General features: G+C 51.7%; 1 protein-coding gene across 14 annotated transcripts in view; it reads right to left on the minus strand.

Moving 5' to 3' along the window:
- IL4R (interleukin 4 receptor) overlaps positions 1–16,324 on the minus strand; it is a 41,292-nt gene that overhangs the window by 24,553 nt on the left and 415 nt on the right. Inside the window, exons 1-2 of one of the 14 annotated variants that reach the window (XM_073792184.1) lie at positions 4,173–9,259; positions 227–299 (exon numbers count right to left, since the gene is read on the minus strand). The exons of 3 other annotated variants lie outside the window; for them this stretch is intronic. The gene's annotated coding sequence lies outside the window, so the exon portion shown is untranslated. Of the gene's footprint in view, positions 1–220; positions 2,577–4,172; positions 9,260–11,727; positions 15,756–16,324 lie in introns of those variants that run through there. 10 more of the 14 variants (XM_073792186.1, XM_033839115.2, XM_033839110.2 and 7 more) reach the window with 10 other exon arrangements.

The raw sequence follows: 16,324 nt of genomic DNA on the forward strand, positions 1-16,324 counted from the left end.
TTTTGAAGAAAGAGAAACAGAGAGGTCAAGACGCGTGTCCAAGGTCACACAGCAGAAAGGCTACCGTGGTAAAGTGCTTTAAAAAGGTGTGGGGGAGTGAAGCAACCCCCCCAGGGTAGATTAAATCATGACATCTACAGCGGTCAGGGTGTTATCTTTGATCTGTTTTGGAAGGCACATCCAGACGTATGCATGTGCACACACACACCCACACACGCACACTGACTGGTTTCACAGGGATGGCAGGTGCTGCATCTCAGGAGAAACCGCGGCACAGATGTGGTGGCGACAAGGCCTCTCTGAACATCACAGGGAACGAAGGACGAAGGTGCAGAGAAGCAAAGGAATTAAAAAGAATAATTACCAAATGATCAGGGTGTAAGACACATGGCAAAAGGAAATAATTTCAAGTCCACACCCTGACATGTAGGGGCTGGGGGGGGGTCTTGGGGTCACCTGCCCAGCCCAAGTGGCAACCTGAACAGGGGTGCCTGCCGAGATCCCATCTCTGACATGTTGCCATCCAGTTTCTGCTTGTACTCTTTCCCTGGATGGGGTGGTCACCCCTAGGTCATTTTTGAGCAGAGCCTGACTATTGGAAACAGCTCCCTTATGCTGAACCAAGCATTTGTGTAGACAAAGTCCTGCTTATTAAGTACTCACATGTGCTTGACCTTTTGCCATGTGCACTAGAGTTATTACCTTATTGACTCTGCCCAAGAACCCTGCAAGATGGGTTGTTATTTCCACTTTCTTCCTAAGGGAACCGAGGCCAGAGAGATCAAATAACTTGCCCATCGGGTCCCACAGCTGGCGAGAGGGCAGGGCCAGAGTCAGAATCCAGGTCTGCTGGCTTCTGAGACCAAGGTACCTTTCAATATACCAACTCCAGTTTCTCCTAGAACCACAGACTGAACCCAACAAGATGGAATGAAATGGGCCAGGAAGAGTTGGTCAACCTGCTTCCTTCTAAACATTTTACATCGATTAATTCAATAATCAAAACAGCTCTTCTAGGGCTTCCCTGGTGGCGCAGTGGTTGAGAGTCCGCCTGCCAGTGCAGGGGATACGGGTTCGTGCCCCGGTCCGGGAAGATCCCACATGCCGCGGAGCGGCTGGGCCCATGAGCCATGGCCGCTGAGTCTGCGCATCTGGAGCCTGTGCTCCGCAACGGGAGAGGCCACAACAGTGAGAGGCCCACGTACCTCAAAAACAAAAACAAAAAAAACCCCAGCCAGCTCTTCTAGCATACAATATTTACCAAAATATTTAAACATGCCAAGTTTCTTTCTAAACATTTTACATACAATAATTCAATATTTAAAACAGCCCTCTTCAGTAAGTACTAGTATTTTTTCCCATTTTTAGAGGAGGAAATCAAGGCTCAGGAAAGTTAAGTGACTTGTCTGAGGTTACAGAGAGGTGATAGTCCTGGGGGGCAGTCGGGCTCCAGAGCCTTGGCTCTTAACCACTATCTGTGTTTAGACCCCAGAGTTCTCTATGTTTTGGAGGTCCCTGACCCATCTGAACCTCTGATGCAAACTCCAAGCTCTGTTTCCAGAAAAGTGCACACATTCAATTTTGCATTCCGTCTTAGCGGTTCAGACACAACGGCTCCTTGAGCTTACTGAAGCCCAAGTAAGGACTCCAGGTCAAAGCCCCACCCGCCCCCCAGGCAATGAGCGGTTTTTGAGGGTCTTTGAATAGGGTCGTGGCAAGGTTTTTCCAAGACCCAGTCTGGGGCTGGGGAGAACACTGAAACGAGGGGGAGCCGGCAGGGTGGGGGGCAGTTAGCAGTTGCTACAAACGCGAGTCTCTTCTCCATGATGAAACCAGAGTCATTTTCAAATTGGAAACCAGGCCATGATCTGTCTGTTCACTTCACTGGCCTCTGGCCTCTGGTGAAAGATGTCTTCACCCCGGGGTCGGGTTGGGGGGGGAGCACAGAGCCCCAGGGGTCCACAGCCCATCCAAGAGCAGCATCTCTGAGTCAGAATCAAATCCAAGCCCCGGAATGAAAGCAGCCAATTGAAAAGGCTACATGCCGCTTGATTCCCTTTATGTAACATTCTTGACATGATCAGACTATGGAAGTGGTGAATAGATTCGTGGTTGCCCGCACGGGTGGGGGGGGGCAGCAGGGAGGGAGGGAGGCACGGCTATAAAAGGGCAACACAGGGATCGTTGCGATGATAGGACTGTTCTGTATCTCACTGCAGTGGTGGAGACAAAAACTGTACACGTGATACAGTTAAATTAATGAGAAGCAAGCTAACAAAACGAATAAAAATAACATGTGCGTGCGTGTGCAAACACGCAAACACACACGCAAACGAGTACCAGTAAAACGGAGGCAATCTGAGGAAGATCGGTGGTTTCTATCAATGTCGATACCTTGGCTGTGATACCGAACTATAGTTTTGTAAGATGTTACCCTTGGGGGAAACAGAGTAGAGGGGATCTCTCTGTATTATTTCTTACAACTGCGTGGATTAATCCTTACAACAATTACCATAAAATAAGAAGTTTAAGAAAATGCAAAAAAAGAAACCAACCCAAACCACCCAAGCCCCTCTGATGATCTGGCCCCCGGAGACCCCACTACCATCCCCTTCTATTCCCTCCCTCGTGCTCCCTCCCCCACGAGCCTTCTGTCCCACTGGCCTTCTGACACACCCCTGTCCCTTTCCTCCCTCGCACCCTTTACACCCGGAAACACCATCCAGCGAGGGCACCCTCTGTTACTTCTCATCACGGCACCCGGTTTATTTCTGTCATACACTTATCACCATCTCTCATCATATCTCTGAGGTTATATAGGTGAATGTTTATTTTATTTCAGTAGGTAGATGGCAAAGATAGAAAGATTTGACTGCAGAAATGTTTTGAACTTCCCCAGATCAAAACACACCGTAAAGAAAAAAAGCAAGCAAGCAAAAGATTAGCAGAAAGTGGCAATCTACGTTACAGAAAGTGAAGGGCCTTAACATATAAAGTGGTCTTACAAATCAGCATGACAAACATTCCTTTAAGTGAAATAGCCATGGTCATTGCTTTGTCCCCTGTGCCTAAACAGTGCCTGACATGTACACAGTATGTGCTCATGAAACATCTATTAAATCAATGATTGGTTAAAATTCAACAACAATGAATACAATAATCTGTTTTTAAACATGGAGTACGTACCAAGCCTTTGCCCCTAATAACTGTCATTCATGTACAGTACTTATTACGTGCCAGGCGTGGTTCTAAGTGCTTATAATATATTAAGCAATTTAGTTCTCACAACTTTATGAAGTAGATGCCATTAAAGTCCCCATTTTAGGGCTTGCCTGGTGGCACAGTGGTTAAGAATCCGCCTGCCAATGCAGGGGACACGGGTTCCGAGCCCCTGGCCCGGGAAGATCACACATGCTGCGGAGCAACTCGGCCCGTGCGCCACAACTACTGAGCCTGCGCTCTAGAGCCCGTGCTCCACAACAAGAGAAGCCACCGCAACGGTAAGGCCGTGCACCGCAACGAAGAGTAGCCCCCACTCACCGCAACTAGAGAAAGCCTGAGCGCAGCAACGAAGACCCAACGCAGCCAAAAATAAAAAAATAATTAAAAAAAAAAAAAATCCGGGCTCCCCTGGTGGCGCAGTGGTTGAGAGTCCGCCTGCCGATGCGGGGGACACGGGTTTGTGCCCCGGCCCGGGAAGACCCCACATGCCGCGGAGCGGCTGGGCCCGTGAGCCATGGCCACTGGGCCTGCGCGTCCGGAGCCTGTGCTCTGCAACGGGAGAGGCCACAACAGTGAGAGGCCTGCGTACCGCAAAAAAAAAAAAAAAAAAAAAAAAAAAAAAAAATCCTCATTTTAATGATGAGGAGATGAAGGCACGGAGAGGCCAGAGCACTCGTTTGTGGTCACAGAGCCAGGATTTGAACCCAGGCAATCTCACTCTAGAATCCACGCACCACTGCCTCTCAGAATGTCGTCCCTGCAGCCCTGGCATGTGGTGTTATTAGTCAGATTGGCCAAAGAGGAAACTTGAGGCCTACAGAGGGCAAGTGACAAAGCCAAGTTCATGGAGTGAGGAAGGAGCAGAGTGGGTGAAAGCCTGACCAAGAAAAGAGCAGAAGCAGACAGAGTGGGAAAACACTCCTGCTGACCGGGAAACACACTTAACTCACTCTTTTTATTTGGGGGGAGATGAGTGGCGAGTCTTGAAATGTCAGAAGCCAGCAGCGGCACAGAAGTGACCCAGCGGGGCTCTTCCTGAAGCCAGTGGGGTGTGCAGGCCTCCGGGTCCTCTCCCCTCTCTTGGCTGCAAACCGACGTGGAGGGGGTGGGAGGCTGGATCAGCAGACAGGATGCAGCCGGTCCTCTGACAAGAGGCATGTGGATAGGAAGCCCGGGACAGCAGGCGCTGCGGGTGACCTCCCTCTGGAGCCGCTGACCCCTGAAACTCCACAATCTTACGCTGGCCTGAAGCGTCTGCTGAGCTGGTCTGGCAGGGGGGGTAGGGATACACTTCTCCACGGGTCAGCAGCCTTCCCAGAACTGCCGTCCAGCTAGGGTTCCCAGAAGCGAAAGCCACATCACCAGCCCCACCCAGGATAGTGAGGAAGTCCGGCCAGGGCCCCAAAATGGCCTGGGCTCTGCCTGCCTGCCCCACCCCCAGCCCAGAGAGTGGAGGGGAGGGGCGGCAGCAGCAAGAACCAGACACCTCGGCCAAAGAGCCCACCAGGCTCCCCCCGCGCCTACTGTGTGCTTCGCGTCCTCACCCCCTCGCTGGGGCCCCATGTATTCTTGCTGCAGGTGTTTTCTCAGCACCTACTGCGTGCCAGCTAGGACAGATGTGGAAAAGGCCATTCATTCATTCAGTCGTGCCTTTTTTCCTTCTTTCCCTTAACAAATATTTGAGTGAGGAGAGAAGCTACTGGAGGATTTGGGGCACAGAGGTGAGACTTCAAAGGCTCCCTCCGGCCTCTGGGGTCAAGGGCAGACGCAGGGACCCATGAGGAGGCCACTGGACTAGCCCAGGCACCAGGTGCCAGGTGCACCAGGGTTGTAGGGAAGAAGAGGTAAGAAGAGGTTAAATTCTAGATCTGCTGTGAAGGTAGAGTCAACAGGCTTTGCTGACAGAATGGAGTTCGGGGGCTGGGTCAGAGAAAAGGGGACAAGTAGGGGTCAAGAATGACTCTGAAGCTTTCGGCCGGAGCCACTGAAAGGATGCAGGTGCCACCCACCAAGATGGAGTGGGCTGTGGGAAGGACCAGCGTGAGGTCAGGCATCACCAGATACGCAAGAGGCTGTTGAGGACATGAGGAGGGGCGAGGAAGGGCCACCTGGTCCTACAGGGTTGGTGGGGGGCCAGGGGGCAGGTAAATGAACAAGAATCCTCCAGGGGAGGGACGGCGGCATGTGGAGAGGGAGGAAGAATGTCCCCCAGAAGGCATGGTGGGCTCCGTGAGGGCAGGGGATGTGCTCCATCTTCTGGAAGCAGAAAGCCTAGCCGGTGCCCCGCACAGAGCAGGTACTCAATAAATGAGCTTATGTACTTTACTTTATTCTGACTTTTACACTTATACAGTGCTTCCTTCATGCCAGGTACTGTTCTAGGATGCTTTAAGACCCCGTATGAGATGAGTACAATTATTAAACCCATTTTACAGATTCTGAAGGATCCTAAGATAGGGAGGACGCGGCCCATTTCCCATCCTACAAGACAGGCCCTTGGCTGCAGTGAGGGGCAGGGGTCATAGGGGATGAGAGCAGTGCAGTCAGAAGGGCCGGAAGACAACACTGTCTACCAGGGGTGGTAAGCGATTCAGACTCCTTCCTCAGGGCAGTAGGGAGCCACTGAAGGCTATTGGGCAGGAGAGGAGCTGCTTTCCAGAAAGCCCACTCTGACCTGCGTGTAGAGAACGAGTGCAGGAGTAGCTGACAGAAGAGGCGGTGCCGCTCGACCTGCAGAAGAGAAGCCAGGCTCTAGCTCTGTTTGGGAGGTACACGTGGCAGAACTTGGTGATGACTGGTGGCTGGGAGCTGGGAGCAGGGAGGTGGCCTTGGGCTGGAGCACGGGCGGATGGACAGTGGCGGGTGCCGGGAAAGGCATGGTCTTGCTGCGGAAGACCATGCACTTCACCATACTGTGGACCTGGTGAGTCCAAGTAGGCGACGGGCCCCAAGAGGCAACCAGGAGGCAGTATGTCCTAGCGGCCTGGAGCTCAGAAGGAAGGCTCACGCTAGAGACCGGTTTGCAGGTCATCAGCTGTGGCTGAAGCCCGCGGGAGCTTGCAGAGTGAGACACACAGCCTTGTCTGAGAGGGGAGGGAGGGGGCTGGAGACCGTGAACCTCCTTTGTGGGATTCGGCTGGGCCAGAGCCCCAAGGGGGTGCACCATCTCCGGGACAGGCTGGCATCCTGTGCTAACAGCCACCTTATGGCAATGTGGACGCTCACGTTGGCTGCTGACACATTAAGTCCAAATGTCCACGGGAGGGGCAGCCGGGTGACTCCATCTAGGATCCTGGAAGCCACGCCCATCCTCAGAAGGTACCAGTGCCCCCAGGGAGGAGGCTGCGCCTGAGGACCTGAGTGCAGACGTCACCTGCTCAGGACCAGCGGCCAGCCTCCTTCACTCTGCAAGCCCTTCTTCTGCTTTATTTCTCTTCCTGGCACTTACTCCTCACTGCCTGTCACACACGCATGTGTCCTGTGCACAGTCCAAATCCCCCAGAGAACACCAGCTCCTACAGGCTGTGCCCACCCTGTTCACTGCTATAGCCCTACAGCCTAGCACAGCGCCTGGCACACAGTAGCGGGGGGGGGGGTCCATAGATATTTGCTGAATGGAAGAATAAATGCACGCACTCCCCCTGGCTGTGTCCAGTGCGGCCTGGCCAGCCATCCCTGATGGAGGCAGGGATACAGCTCCCAGAGCTGGCATTTTCTGCCTCTTACTGCTGGATAAACACTGACCAATTCTGGCTCAGTCTCCTCTGAGCCCAAGGCAGGCACCACACCGATCTTGGCCACCCCAAGAGGGGAGGGGGGAGCTGATCTCCAGAGAGCTGGTAATTGGGGCGTTACCCTGATTACTGCTCATTGCCCTGATACACAGATACAAGATGTCCCGGCCCCAAGATGCTGATTAGAGTTTGGCTGTCTTAGTGACAGTCACGGCTCCCAGTTCGCCTTCTTACTGAGGTCACCAGAAGTCACCATGATTGCCCCCAATTCCTTGAGTCTTTAGAGACCATGCCCTGGGCCCTTCTGCCCATAGGTTCCACCCTTCCCCAACTGAGGAACATGGAAGGTGCAATTATTATCATTCCCTTTGTAGACATGGGGAAACTGAGGCCCAGAGAGGTCCAGGAACCTGCCTAAGGATGCACAGCTAGTAAGAGGTGGGCCTGGGAATTGAACCCAGATCTTTTGGTTCTGGAGTCACAGTACAGCACCTGGCATGGAGGAAGCAGCCGTAAATTCACTCCTTTTATACACCTCTCTGTTTGCTCCTCCCAGCAAGCCCCGTGTGGAAGATGTGGTTAAACATTACCTGCACAGAGGAGGAAATTGATGCTCAGGGGAATTCAGAAATAGTCTCAAGGTAACGAGGCAGGAAGTGATGAACTAGAACTTGGCCTCCACCACGACCACTGTTTGCCCAGTCCTCACAGGGAGCATGTCTCAACAGGGACCAGGACTTTGGTCCCTGGGCAAACACAAAGCAGTCAGCACAGATAAGAGCTCCCTGTTCATGGTCTGTCTGCAGACAGGCGGGGGTTGGGATGGGGCTGTCCCTCGAGTTCTTTCTGTTGTCTCATCCTTTATCATTCTTGGCACGGTCAGGGACACGCAGATGTGTGGGGACACCCACATGGGCAGGGACCCCAGAGCATCTAAGATGCGGAAGCGTAACTCTGAGCCTAAGCGCAAGGACTCTGCACTGACTGGCTGGGAGACCTTGACACACTGTGGTCCTCTCAGAGCCTCAGTCTCCTTATCTGGGAAATGAGAGCTGAACCACTTGCCTCCTGGGGCGGTTGAGGGGAGGCAAAGAGACCATGGCTGGCATAGCTGGGTAGAAGAGGCTTAGGGCAGTGCTGATGGAGCAGGCAGCAAAAGCTCGTCTCCAAACGCCAAGTACAGACCCTGAGTACATGACAGCTGCCATGACAGCACAGAAGGGTCTCAGAGTACAAGCTGAGTATAGGAAGCTGGGCTTGAAAGGGCAATACTCATTCCATTTATATGAAGTCCAAAAGGACACAAACCAATCTTGGGGTTAGTGGTCAGGAAAGTGTCCTGGGGAGGGTGGGGCGGGAGAGAATCTTCTGGGGGGTGAGTCACGCTTTGTTTCCTGATCAGGTTTTACACGCTTGTGTTTACTTTGTGAAGCCGGGCACTTGTCTGCATGCACATTGCAATAAAAAGAAAAAGAAAAATACGATGGGTGAGAGGGAAGGGAATAGAGCAGAGGGTGCACAAGGCTACTGGAGTTTGTCATCGAAGGTCTCAGAACAGCCAGTTCTCAGAGCTGGTGGATCCCCAAAGACCCCGGAGTCCAAGTCAGCTAACACTTCAAGTTCCCCTAGGCCTTTGCCATGGGGCCATCAACCCTCTAGTTGCCTGCTTCCAGCAATGGGGCACTCACTCCCTCCGGGGGCAGTTCCCAGCTCCCAGCCACCTCTCACGGCCACGGAGGGTCATCTCCCCCAACGTCAACCAAATATCTAAGAGAATGCAGATGCATGACCTCAGTGAGTAGAGAGGGGGCAGGTGGCGAGCACATGTCCAGTCCTAACAGGTACCCGCCACTCTGCTTTGCACCATGTAAATGAAGACCTAGGGGTCACTAGGGTGCTCGATTTTTCACAAGAAGCTAGAAACCCAGATTTGTATGTATATTACCCTGGTTTTTAAATGCTCAATTTTTAAAAACCACACCCCACATTTGTGGTCCCTCTGTGGCTTACAACCACCAGGTGATGTCCTCCTGGGTGAGTGGGTGTCCTGAGACACCAGAAGACCCCCAATGAGAGGAAAGAAGCAACAGGTGAGACCCCTCCCCCGCACCTTCCCTAAGCTCCCTAAGCTCTGGCACTCCCAAACGTTCCTTCCTTCTGTCCCCGTGGGATGCGGTTGTTATGGTGATGAGAGGGAGCAAGGCTGGAGACATGCCATCACCGCCTGCCCTCCTGTGGCCGAGCAGTATCATTTGTCAGTGAGGAGTTCCAGAATTTTGCAAAAGCCCCATTGCTTTCCTCCTCAGGGGGTGCGGACGAGGGGATCAAAGAGCAGTCCTTACACCCCCCCAGCCCTGCCCCACCCTCCCCATATGAGCCACAGACTCCCCACTTCCCTTGGGCTGTTTCCTCTGCCTCTCAGTGCCCTCCTCCTACGCCACCCTCTCAGGATGTCTGATCAAACGCTACTCTTTCCTCCCCCCACCTCCCAGCTCTGCCTGTCCCTCTGTCCAAACATCATTTCCATTCTCATAAAGAGTGAGCCGTGCGCATCATATTGCTCCATTTCCAGACTGAAAGTCCTCCAGGCCAGGGACTGTGTCTCATGCACGTCTCCTTGCGAACGCAGAGGCAGCCAACCAATGATGGCGAAACTGAAGTCGTTGGCTGCCTCATTGTGGATGTGTTCCCTCCTCCAGGCCTTTGTACATGCCATTCTCACTGCCTAGAATGCCGGCCAGTGTTTACACCCAACGACTAGTATGAGTACAGGGATGTTTACAATGCCTTTCATATTCACTATGTGTTGTTATTTTCAAAAAAAACCCTAAAGAGGGGCAAAGCGAGTCATATCCCCATGTCACGGTTTAGGAAATTGAGGCCCAAAGAGGGAAAATGACTTGCCCAAGATCACTGAGCAAGTGGGTTGCAGAGCTGAGACTAAAATGCAAGTTTCTTTTTTGTTTTTTTTTTAAACTCATGCAGCTACCAGACTGGGGTCAAAGAAAAGTCCTTGGACGTTAGAGGGGAAGAAAAGAAAATAAAGAATTGGAAAGTTAGTCAGGAAAAATGCAAATAAAGATAACAGGTATACGATATTAATACTGAATAAAATGGATTTTAAGGCATCAAAGTATTACAAGAAAGGTAGCTGTTTTATACTGATAAAAGGAGCAGCTCACCAAGAAGGTATGAAAATCATGAGCCCTCTTCTACTCGTATCGTATATTGTTTATAAGCACCTAACAACATACCTACAAAAACGAAGCAAAAAACTGAGAGGAGGCCAGAGAAAAATGAACAGATCCTCTATCATAGTGGGAGATATATCAGGTAGAGAAAACTACATAAAAACAGAGAAAATATAAACGATATAATTAGTAAGCGTGAACAAAATATATTTCTAGAACTTTAACCCAACAAAAACACACGTCCTTTCAAATGCAAGAGGAACAAACAGAAAAAAAATGGACCAGAAAATCCTACAAAGACGATCTCGACAAATTCTCCATCACTGATATCATAGGATCTACAAATATTGACCATTATGCAATACATTCAGAAATCAACAATCAAAAGATAACTTAAAATATTCCATCTACCTTAAAAAAATTATAACACACATAACACTTTTAATCAAAAGGGAAATTATAAACTCTAATAGTTAGCAGTGAATGACACTGTGTAACGAGACCTGTGGAATGAAGCCATAGCAGTACTCAGAGAAAAAATTATAGCCTGCAGTTGATTTATTAGAAAACAAGAAAGACTGAGAACGACTGTTAGCCTCAAACAAGGAACCTCAGAATGGAAGAAACCTTAACTGACAGCAGCTCGTGTAGAGGAGAGAACTGGAGGGTTTAGCTGACAAGTTCAATAGCAGCCCCAACTGGGGTGTGGCCACTACAAAGTATGATTGCAGGTGGTATCAACAGAGGTATGGGCTCCAGATCGAAGGAGGTGAGAGTCTCCCTCCTCTCTGACTGGGCAGGCTTTGGGGGAGGCAATGGTTTCTATGTGGGACTCTGACCAATTAGATCATGCCCAAAGCCAGACTGAAGAGGAAGAATGACTGAATGAATTATGGCTGTGTCATCTGAATAAGAGAATCACTGCGCTGGGATGGAAGAGGATGCTTACTACCTCCAAGGGGTAGAAGCAAAGCCAGAAAGCAAAAGTTCCTGGAAAGCTAATTTGGCTAAATCCCAGGAAAGATATTCTCCCAGTTAGAGCTGTCCAACAGTAGAATCTGGTTTCTAGAAGGCCTACTCCCCATAAGCAAGACTGTTGGGAAGCTGAGAGTCTGCGGGCTTGGAGGGCTGCCCCCGCAGAGATCTGGCGTCCCTCCTCTCTGGAGAAGTTCCTCTTAAAAAGACAAAACACTCTCTTGGCTGCTTCAGGAAACCCTCAGGCCTTCCGCAGTTCACCAAAACAGCTCTTGGTGACTGTGCTCCCTTATTTCTAACCTAGAAACCTACTTCTTTTAAACTCTGCTCCTTGGGCTGGATGGCTCAGAATAGTAGTTAAATGCATAGGCTTCCAGCCCTGGATTTGAATCCAGATTCTGCCCCTTCCAAGTTGTATCACCGAGTAAGTCTCTTCCCTGAGCCTCAGTTTCCTCCCCAGGGAACTGGGGAGGCACCGACGCATCTACCTGCCTCCACGACCCTCAGCCCCACCACGTCCCCTCTGCTTTAGGGTGTCTGCCATGCTGGGAAGATGCTCATCAGTAAAATAATCTGTAGAATGATCTGGGCAATGATTGGATCACCTGTGACGTCGGTCCTGGCCTGACCATGTGCACAGGGCTGCTGGGCAGATCGATGGGAGGTGAGCAGTTCCTACCTCGTAGAGTTACTGTACAAGTTGAGTGAGACAATGCAGGCCTCTGGCTGCTATTGGCCTGCCTGACCTCTCTCCCCAGGCCTCTTCAACTTGCTTCAACTCCAGCCAACCACATCAGCTTCCTCAGGGCCTTTGCACTTGCTGTTCCTTCTGCTGGGATCACTCTTTCCCCAGATATCCATGTGTCTATGTCAGGTCTTAGCTCAAAAGTCACCTCCAGGGCTTCCCTGGTGGCACAGTGGTTGAGAGTCCGCCTGCCGATGCAGGGGACACGGGTTCGTGCCCCGGTCCGGGAAGATCCCACATGCTGCAGAGCCATGGCCGCTGAGCCTGTGCGTCTGGAGCCTGTGCTCCGCAACGGGAGAGGCCACAACAGTGAGAGACCCGCGTACCACAAAAAAAAAACACAAAAAAGTCACCTCCACCACTAGATGGTCAGCTCCATGAGGGCCCTTGTTGCTGCATCAGTCACTGCTGTGTCCCCAGCCCCAGCAAGCTTGCTGAGTTGAGTATAAGCAGCGACCCCCACGCTGGCACTCAAGACATGTGCGCGCCTGTCACTTTCAGCTTCGCAAACTGGCTCTGCAGGCCGGAGGCTGTTAGTCCCTTCACAGTCCTGTTGCTTAGAACACCTCCTCCCTCTCAGGAAAGCCGTCCCACCAAACCCTCGAGGGCCAAGCTTCTCTTCCCCTCACCCGGACCCCCCTCCTCCCTCTCTCTCTGGAGGGAGGGGGAGGGGGGACTCAGATGCCAGCCCAGACGGTGAGCATCCCCAGACAGTCGCAGCTCCCAGGCCTGCTTTGGTGAAGACTTGGATTTCTTAAGTGACGTCGAGAAGATGAGGAGTCCCAAGGGGGCCCCAAGAATGAAAATGAGTCAGTCGGAGGCAAACCCGAAACCTCAGAGGCATCACCACTTCTTGGAAAGGCGAAGATGTGTGCATTTAGACAGAACTGTGCACGCAGAGCGGGGGCAAGCAGCAGGCCCGGAAATGGGGCCGGTCGGGCGGACGAGACCTTTTCTAGCATCCTCTCTGGTTCCCTCCACCTGGCCCGCTCCTCCAGGGTCTCTGCCCCTTGTCCTTCTAAATGTCCCTCCTCAGAGAGGCTCCCCCGACTCCACCCCCACACTGCTTCCAAGCACTGTCACTATGTGACACGATACTGTAGGTGCCTGTCATCCTGGGTGAGATCCTGGGGGCCAGGTGTGTTTCCGAATTCAGAATTACTCAGATTAGAGAAAGGTCATCTTGTATGAAATACCACCCATCAAAACTACCCCTGCCCGCCATGGGGCCCGAGGAGCACACTGTGACCAGTCACATGAACATCTCTGCAGCGAGACACACGAGTCTTCACACCAAGGGGAGTAAGTAAAGCCTCCAAAGAGCCTCGCATTTAGCTCATGTCAGGTCTTGCTTCCACCTGAGTGATGAGAACGCTTCCGGTTTCCAGAGCTTGTGGATTTCCAATGTTAGATAAGGAGTATAGATCTGTGTATGTTTGTTTGTGTACTGCCTGTTTTCAGAACTAGAAGTCGAACTCCAGGAGAGCAAGGACTTTGTCCAGTGCTCTATCAGTAGCACCTGGCACCTTGCCTGGCACACAAGTACCCAATAAATATCCGAAGAAGAAATGAATGAGGAAGCCAGGCGCTGGATGTGAAGAAGTGACTCTGTCCTGATTGGGGAGAGAAATAGCAATCACGGGGCTGTGGGCAAGGTATCTCCAAAAGTCATCTCACGAACACCGCCCCCTCCCCCTCCAAACACCCATTTTACTGACAAGCAAACTGAGGCTCAGAGAGGTTAAGCAACTTCCTCCAGATCCCACAGATAGGAAGAACAGCAAGCTGACATTTCCCTGTCTTCAAGCCTTTTCTCTGCCTCAGGGTCAGAGAAGCAGAATGACTTGGCTGGAAGCAAAGCAACAGGGGTTACGGCCCATCAGATGCAGGGTCCCCTGGTCTCTCTAGGTCTCTCATCCTCCACTGGGGTTCTCCCATCCACATTCTTGCAAGGGCAAATTCGTACAACATCTAGGCAAGCGTCGGCCTCTCTTCTAGCCGAGCCAAGGGAAATCTGGTCAAACAAGACTGGTATGTCTCCACAGTCCTGAGGACTGCTCCAAAAGGTGTCCCTCTCGGCCACCCCAGCAAAGTGGCACAGTGGGAAAGGACAGAGGTTGGGAAGGAAAGCAGGTTTGAATCCCTCCATCTGTCACTCTTAGATGTGCTCTTAGATGTACGACCTTAGGCAAGGCCGCCGCACACATCTCTGAGTCTTGGTTTCCTCACCTGCAAAATGGGCAGATTAAATGCCATCCAAGGGGGTGCATTTATTTACTTAACAAATATATAGTGCTTGCTTCACACTGGGCGCTGTTCTGTATGCTCGGCACTTATGAATTCAGTTCATCATCACTACAAATGGTATAAAGTAGACACTATAATTTCACAGATGGGGAAACTGAAGTCTTGAGAAGTGGCAAAGCCAGCATTTGAACCTGTGCGATCTGGCCCCAGAGTCCATGCTCTTAACCTCCAAGCTATATTTCTCGACAGCTAACAACAGATATGGATACTGACTGTGGATGTGTTGTGTTGGAAACTGTGCTAAGGAGCTTATAAAACATGATGTCATTAGCACTCACAGAAGCTCAATTTTACAAACGTGAGGAAACGAAGCACCCAGGGGACCTCTGTCCCTGCCCCACTCCCAGCTGCCATCAAGGGCAGTGGACATTTGATCCCAAACTCTCTCCTCCATCCGGGGGGTAGGGATGGGGGGTAAGGGGGTAGAGAGAAGGGGGTCCGGGAAAGGGTCTCTCTTCTCATTTCCTTGATACTTCATTTCAGCTCCTCTTCTGAATCTGAACAGCAGGAATGCCTTCGGGGACAGCATTCCTGCCCCTCCCTCGGCTTTCTGCAACCCTGGGCTTTGCTGTACAAAACACATCAGTTACTCAGTCACTGTCCAGAATTTGGAAAACCTCAGGTCATCCCAGACCTGCTGGTAACTGGGTGTATTGTAACCAGTGTGACTGGTTAGTGGTTTTCCCTCCCTGCGGCCTTCCCCCAGCCTCCCTCTAGATTTAGCTCCAGAGGTCCACGGTGGGGCCCAGGAATCTGTATCGTGATTCTTATGGTTCAGGCAAAGGTAAAATACACTGGCCTACACTCCTCGGCATGGCATTCAAGGCCTTTCACAACACTCCCCGCCTTTCCATCCAGCACTGGCTTTTCCCCCCGCTCCCTGAACGACCTCCTAGCCTTTATCCATGCTGTTCCCACTGTTCAGCATGCTGTTCCCTCTCATTCTACACCTATCAAGCTCTTCTCCTCCTCTCCCAGGGCTGGCTCAGAGGTCCCTGCTCCATGAAGTCCGTCCCACTGACCCATGAAGGTTGATCACCCCCTACCTGTGCTTCCTCCCTTCCTCATAGCTCTCCCCAACTGCCCCCCCGAGAGGGAGCTCCTTGAGGGCAAACACCAGTGCCCTGAACAGCACTCAAGCAGTGCCTAGTGAGTGCTAATGAGTGAATGAATGGCTGGGGTAGGTCACCCCTCTTTGTATACCTCAGCATCCTCATCTGTACTCAGGGTGGGGCTAGCTGAGTTCAAGTGGCCTTTGTAGGACTCTGGAAACCCCTGACTGTGGGGGAAACCTGGACAAAAGTAAACCTGAGCCTCAGTTTTCCCACTGGACTTAAGGATTTTAATAAAGGCACTGCCGTCCCAGCAAATGCCTGGTGATCCTAAAAGGCCGCCCATAGGGGAGGAGTTGCAGGGGGGCGGGGGTCCTACCTCGCCGCAGAGGGCAAAGGCTGGGATTCAGGCAGGGTAAGTGCTGGCCTGGGGGTGATGTATGAATCCCAGCAGCAGGCACCGTTTGCTGGTCCCCAGACTGTCCTGATTACAAGAAACATAGATTTTGTTCAAGAGAAGAAGAAGAAGGAGAAGGAGAGGAAGGAGAAGAGGAATCTAGATTCCTGGGTTTACTGAATCTGAATCTCACCAAAAAGAGCCTGAGAAACTGCACCTTAAGCGAATCCCCTGGAGAATTTGTTTCCGGGGTAGTTTGACAAATGTTGACATGTGGAGGGCAGTGGGCTCTGGTGCCAGAATGAGTGCGTTGGAATCCTGCTCTGCACTTTTTTTGTGGGCATCACCTTGGGCAAGTCATGTAAGCTGCCTGTGCCTCGGCAGTTCTCATCTGCAAAATGGCCACAATAAACACAAAGCAGCGACCAGAAAGGTTATTTTGAACTTTAACTCAGAATACTTTCAGTGCTCAGGGCAGGCCCGTACAACGTAAGTCCCAGCAAATGATCGCTATTATTGGGCCCATCCAATACTCAAATAAGGACAGCAGAGGTCGAAAAGGCCTTGTTTCACCAGATTCCTCTATCCAAATCCTCACCGACCTCCCGTGCGCGGGGTTGGGGGTGACTGCCCAGAGAAGACGGGGGAGGTTGGTGGCCCAAGACCTGCCTCCCCCCACGCTCACGACGTTCCCAAGCCCC

This window comes from Tursiops truncatus, chromosome 15 (assembly GCF_011762595.2).
Source record: "Tursiops truncatus isolate mTurTru1 chromosome 15, mTurTru1.mat.Y, whole genome shotgun sequence".
Taxonomy (NCBI): domain Eukaryota; kingdom Metazoa; phylum Chordata; class Mammalia; order Artiodactyla; family Delphinidae; genus Tursiops; species Tursiops truncatus.